The following is a 6,000-nucleotide window of genomic DNA, read 5'->3' as shown; positions in this document are numbered from 1 at the left end:
GTTGGACAGGCCTGGCATAAAGAGACCAATCGGATGGTTTTCGGGCTTTATAGTATTGTGAAGATCATTGATTCACGCAGCATTTGAAGGCATTTCCACCGCATTTACTAGTATCGGTTTTCGTCCGAGTAGATTGTTGACAACACTGCCCCCACTCGCATATCAGTCCCATGCCGTTTTTTGCATATTGAGATAATAGCCATTGAAGTTCGAAATAGTTTCCATGTTTCCATATAAAACTTCAAAAAAAAAATTAAAAAATTGAAACATCATCGGATCTTGTTGAAATTTTGCTGAGTTGTTCATCATACGATATATTACCATGAAACGTGTTAGTTCGATTGAAATATTGTTCATTTTTGTGCAATCAGGTCATGTCAATTCTTGATGGGACTGTTATGCGGATGCTTTCAATATGAGACGCACATGACTTGGTATCTTTTTCACTCGTGGACATACAAAATCGCAATTTTCATCATCATGTATGAAATGAAAACTGTTCACTAGGTTAACTCAAAAGGGATGAAAAGTCAAATGAGACTATTATGCAAGTGGGGCAGAACACCTTTCAGGTATAAAATATGTAGGTGATTCAAAATTATTATTTTTTATTTGTTTAAAATAAACAATAGTATTTTAAACAAATTAAAAAAAAACTTTGATGAAGGATAAGCTACGTTATGCTGTTTTTTATAACACTTCCCTTCAGCAATTATTATAATTCTATTTAAAAATTAATGAAACGCCACATTTGCGTTTATTTGGCATAGAAGATTGCGATATTTGTAGTACTTTTTACTTGTTCTTGTCTCGCTTTGGTGCCGCCATTGTGACAGCACCAAAACATGCTCTCTTGCTTCTCGACAAAAAAAAGTCACCAAGCCAAAGAGCCATGAACAACTTTACCGCCGAAGGCAAGTTGCTTGCTTGCCAGCTTGGTTCCTTGTAAATAAGACAAGTCAAGTCAAAGCTTCGCTGACTTGCAATATTGCGTCCACCATTTGGCAAAAGAGCGAGAAACGGTGATACATACGACAAGACCAACCACCGACCGATAGGACTTGGCACCCTACATCTGTATTTGTTGGACAAATGTTCGTATTAATAGAGTTCAGGGCAAGTGCGGTCGAAAAGATACACTTATGTAGTACCCCGAAGCAAATATTCAACCAAACGACTTCCAGTGCTGTGCGATGGCAATTATGTTCGAGCTACATAGTGTGTTACACTATTTCAGGAGCGAAAATTTGTATAACAGTATTATAATGTGATGTAAATTTTTGTGTTATTAGCGAGGAGAGCCGGACTTTTGTCACGCAATGTCACCTGACATTCCTCAGTTAGAGGGACTTTCCGTTGAGGAAAAGCATAAATTCTGTCAACTTACCGATTATGAATTTCTTAAGCGTAGTTGGGTATTAACCCCTGGATCGCATTAGACTCGCTAGTGGTGAAAAGTCAGCGAGGGCACGTTAATTACATAAGCAGTAACGGACCGACGGGAAATTTACGAGGAGGATTTTGTCGCTCGTTGGCACAATGGCTATCATAGGTTCTCGCTCCAACTTGACTGCTAGACGGCTGGCACGGACGGAAATGTTCTTCGATGGAAGTCGGAAAAGCAAACCGTTTTTTTTTTCTTCATCTGGTCTAGCTCCTCGGGGGGCTGTGGCAGCGCGCAAACGCTAGAAATGAGGCTTATCGCACTCACGAAGTGGTTCTACTAGCTATGACATGAAAACTCAAGACTATCCAACCGCCTCCACCCCTAGAGATTCCGGATGTTTTGTATAATGCTTTTTTCTATGTAGAAAAAAATAATCCTCTCGTTTGCTACGTTTCGCTATGTCGTATTATTAAGAAATAAAAACATTTTTATACAACGTCTGAGAACATAGTAAATACAACGTGTTTCCAAAACCAGGGTTGAGCTTCGAACAATTTGAGGCTATGTGAGACAGGGGATGTGTTGAAATATTTTTGCTTTCTATGACATTAACATAAATCGAAAATTGACATTTGGTAGAAAGTGAATTGCAGCAGAATGAGTTGTGGGACATTTTTTTGAAAGGGGGTTGGCCAAAATATTGGCAAATGTATGAATATATGAATAATTTGTTCGAGAAATTACACAGGGTTCTGTTTTTACACGATTTTTTGACGTAGAACTACGTCTGTCTTTTGTATATTGGGGTACACTTTACGATTGCAAAAAATCGAAAAACGTCACGAAATATGATAGACTTTGATCGTTTATATCTCAGCCGTTTCTAGATGGATTTTCAATTTTCTTGGACCATTCTATCAAGGAAGAGTCAACGCTTCATACTCGATGTACACTGAAGTCATTTTTTTCGCGGCTTTTTTTACACGAATCGCTTTTTATGCGATTTTTTATTCATTCGAATTTCGTGATTTCCGTGGTTCCTTCAGACATATTTTGGGATTTACGCGGTTTTTACGTTGCTTTAATTTACGCGGCTCATATACTCCACGTAGAAACCGACTCCAGTGTGTTATTATATTTATGTATGATAATATTTACTTTGAAAAACACAGACGTAGTCCTACGTCAAAACTTGCTAACAGTTTAGCAATCAGTTTCGGTGAATCAGTCAATCTCGTAAGTACATCGCAAGCTTCTTCTTCCATAGCACTACATTCTAACTGGAACTTTGCCTGTTTTTCAACTTGCTGATTCCTAGGTGTGTGCCGGAATAAACGCAAAATCCGACGCAACTCACGTGAAGGAATAATAATTATTACCAACAAACTGTCAAACTTTTTTGTCGCGTCTACTCTGATTTCCTCCATAGGATGACCACCAAACGATGGGCTTTTCTGTAATGAGCCACCAGGTTTATACGGACTTAGTAGTGGGTGCTTAGTCTCTGTTCCTGAATCTAACTCACATACTATAATTCATTAATTAGTAGACACTTAAGATCAGAAAAAAGTTGGGAGCAGCAGAGACTATGTTCAAAGGCTTGACGACCCCTCCCAAGAGTCCCAAGGTCACTGCAAGTTGTTGAGCTTGCCTAGAATGTGGAGGGGTTTAATTAACAGGGGGCCCTGCTATATTTCTATAAAGGCCCCACTAAAGCGACCGTATACCGCCATAGAGCACTAACCCATGGCCTTAGGCCTAGTGTTGGGTGGGACTCTAGACAGACCCGACATGAGATAGGAGATTTGTACAAGCCCTGTAAAACCAATAATAACGAACGACATAAGAGTAAACACGACAAATACATTCGGAACCTCCGGAAAGATCTATGACAGAATGAATTACATTTCCGTAACTTCGACGTCCTAGAGCACGTAGCCAGAATGTCGGACATTGATCCTGTGAAAATGGTTCTCGACAGCGATCTGACTAGCACAAGAAAGGAAGGTGCGCAGCGAGACATGGATCAAGGTGAATGGAGAAGACTCTTATGACCTGCCCATGCCATCCCGGCCTTAATATGAGAAAATAAATAATAAATAACATCGACATCAAGGCGAAGCAGAACATTTGGTGATCATACCGGATATTCTGCACACCTTATCGAAAGACAACGTCCAACTATACAGCCTTTGCAGGCTTCTACGGAATGGTACGGATGTTCGCCATACGCCAGGTAAATGCTGCGAAATGCAACTTAGAAATCTTGCTAATACAATGAGAACCATCATCTATCCATGAAAACTGTGCAGCTTTTTAATTTCGCCGACGACATTGATGTTATGGCACATTATTAGAAAAAGCTCAAGAAAAAATAACGTAAGCCACCCACCACGAGTTTGTATCGGTGATGACGAAATCGAGATGTATAAAGAATTTGTATACTTGCGCTCACTGGTGGCCTCCGATAACGATACCAGCAGAGATATTTTGAGACTCATCGTGACAGGAAATCTTTTGTACTTTGGAATCCGTAAAACGTTCCGCTTGAATAGAGCTCGCCACACCAACTGTTTATCTATTTCAAGGCGGCGTGCGACAGTATAGACTAAGTAGAGCTAAGAAAAATTAGCGACGAGAACAGCTTCCTTGGCTAGCTTCTCAGACTGATCAAAGCAACGATGGAAGGTGTGCAAAACAGTGTGAAGATTTCGGGCGAACACTCCAGTTCTTTCGAATCACGCCGAACACTGACACAAGGTGATGGACTTTCATGCCTGATGTTCAGCATTGTGCTAGGATGTGTCATGCGGAGACCCGGATCCAACAGCCGGGGTACGATTTTCAACAGATCCAGTCAATTTATATTGGGGCCCTCCTTAGCCGTGCGGTAAGACGCGCGGCTATAAAGCAAGAAAATGCTTAGGGTGGCTGGGTTCGATTCCCGGTGCCGGTCTAGGCAATTTTCGGATTGGAAATTGTCTCGACTTCCCTGGGCATAAAAGTATCATCATGCTAGCCTCATGATACTTACTTGATAATTGATTGGCTACAGCTCTTCGATGAACCTACGCCGAATGGAGTATCCTTCTCCACTGGACTCGATCCTGCGCCAATCGCTTCCAGTCGCCCTGAACATTGAGCGCCCTCAGGTCCTCTTCAACAAAAAGCCATCGTGTGCGCGGCCTTCAACGAAGCCTGCGGCCTCTTCCGGGTTCTCTACTAAATATTATCTTCGCTTGACGTTCTTCCGGCATACGAACAACGTGCCAGCCCACCGTAGTCTGCCGTGTTGTATAAGCTTAATAATATCCAGCCCTTTATACACCTGGTACAATTCGTGATTCATGCGACGCCGCCAGATACCGTTCTCCTGTTTACCGCCGAGTATTGTCCGCAGCACCTTACGCTCAAACACTCCGAGAGCTCTCCGATTAGCCTCCTTTAACGTCCATGTCTCATGGCCGTATAAAGCCACCAAAAGAATCAGAGTAGTTACAGCGCGAGTTTTGTTTTCGTTTGCAGACTGCGGGACTTAAGCTGGCTACGAAGTCCGTAATAAGTCCTATTTGCAGCTGCAATACGCCTTTTCACCTCGCGGGTAACATCATTATCGCACGTCACTAATGTTCCAAGATACACAAATTCTTCCACCACTTCAAATTTTTCACCATCCAGCACCATTTCGCTACCACCACCACTAATGAACCCACGATGATTGCCAGCGACCATATACTTATTTTTTTGCTGGTATTGCTCGTGAGTCCAATCCTCGCTGTCTCCCTCTTAAAAGGCACAAAAGCTTCTTCCACGGCACGGCGATCAATTCCGATAATATCGATATCGTCCGCAAATCTCAGGAGCATATGCGATTTTGTGATAATGGTACCGCTTCTTTGCACACCAGCTCTCCTAATCGCTCCCTCGAGCGCTATATTGAACATTGCTTTAATCCATCTAAGGTAACAAATGACGATGATATTTCGTCCGCAACCCTTACACTTGATTTCGATCCGTCCAACTTTATACGAATCAGCCGTATCAGTTTCGCCGGAAAACCATGTTCAAGCATAATTTGCCATAATTCATTCCGTTTCACTGAATCGTACGCCGTCTTGAAATCAATAAACAGATGATGTGTCTGCAAGTTGTACTCCCGGAATTTATCAAGGATTTGTCTCAGGGTAAACATTTGATCCGTCGTTGATCGGACCTCACGAAAACCTGCTTGGTATTCGCCGATGAAGGACTCTTCAAGCCGTCTCAATCTGTTGAACAGAATACGGGACATAATTTTGTACGCCGAATTAAGGAGGGTTATTCCTCGGTAATTGGCGCACTCCAGTCTGTGCCCTTTCTTAAAGAGAGGGCAAATGAGGCCGTCCAACCAGCTAACAGGCATTTCCTTGTCTTCCCATATTTTCGACATAATATGGTGCAGAACTTCATAAAGCTGCTCACTGCCATGTTTGAGAAGTTCAGCCGGGAGCTGGTCCTTCCCCGCAGCCTTATTGTTTTTCAGCTCTTTAACAGCTTTTTTAACCTCATCTAGTATAGGTGACTCCACAGTTTGTCCAGTAATATTTATTCTGTTCTTTGGAAGTGCTTAATGA

The sequence above is a fragment of the Armigeres subalbatus genome, chromosome 2, assembly GCF_024139115.2.
Source record: "Armigeres subalbatus isolate Guangzhou_Male chromosome 2, GZ_Asu_2, whole genome shotgun sequence".
Lineage (NCBI taxonomy): Eukaryota > Metazoa > Arthropoda > Insecta > Diptera > Culicidae > Armigeres > Armigeres subalbatus.
Note: the sequence above shows the minus strand (reverse complement) of the source record.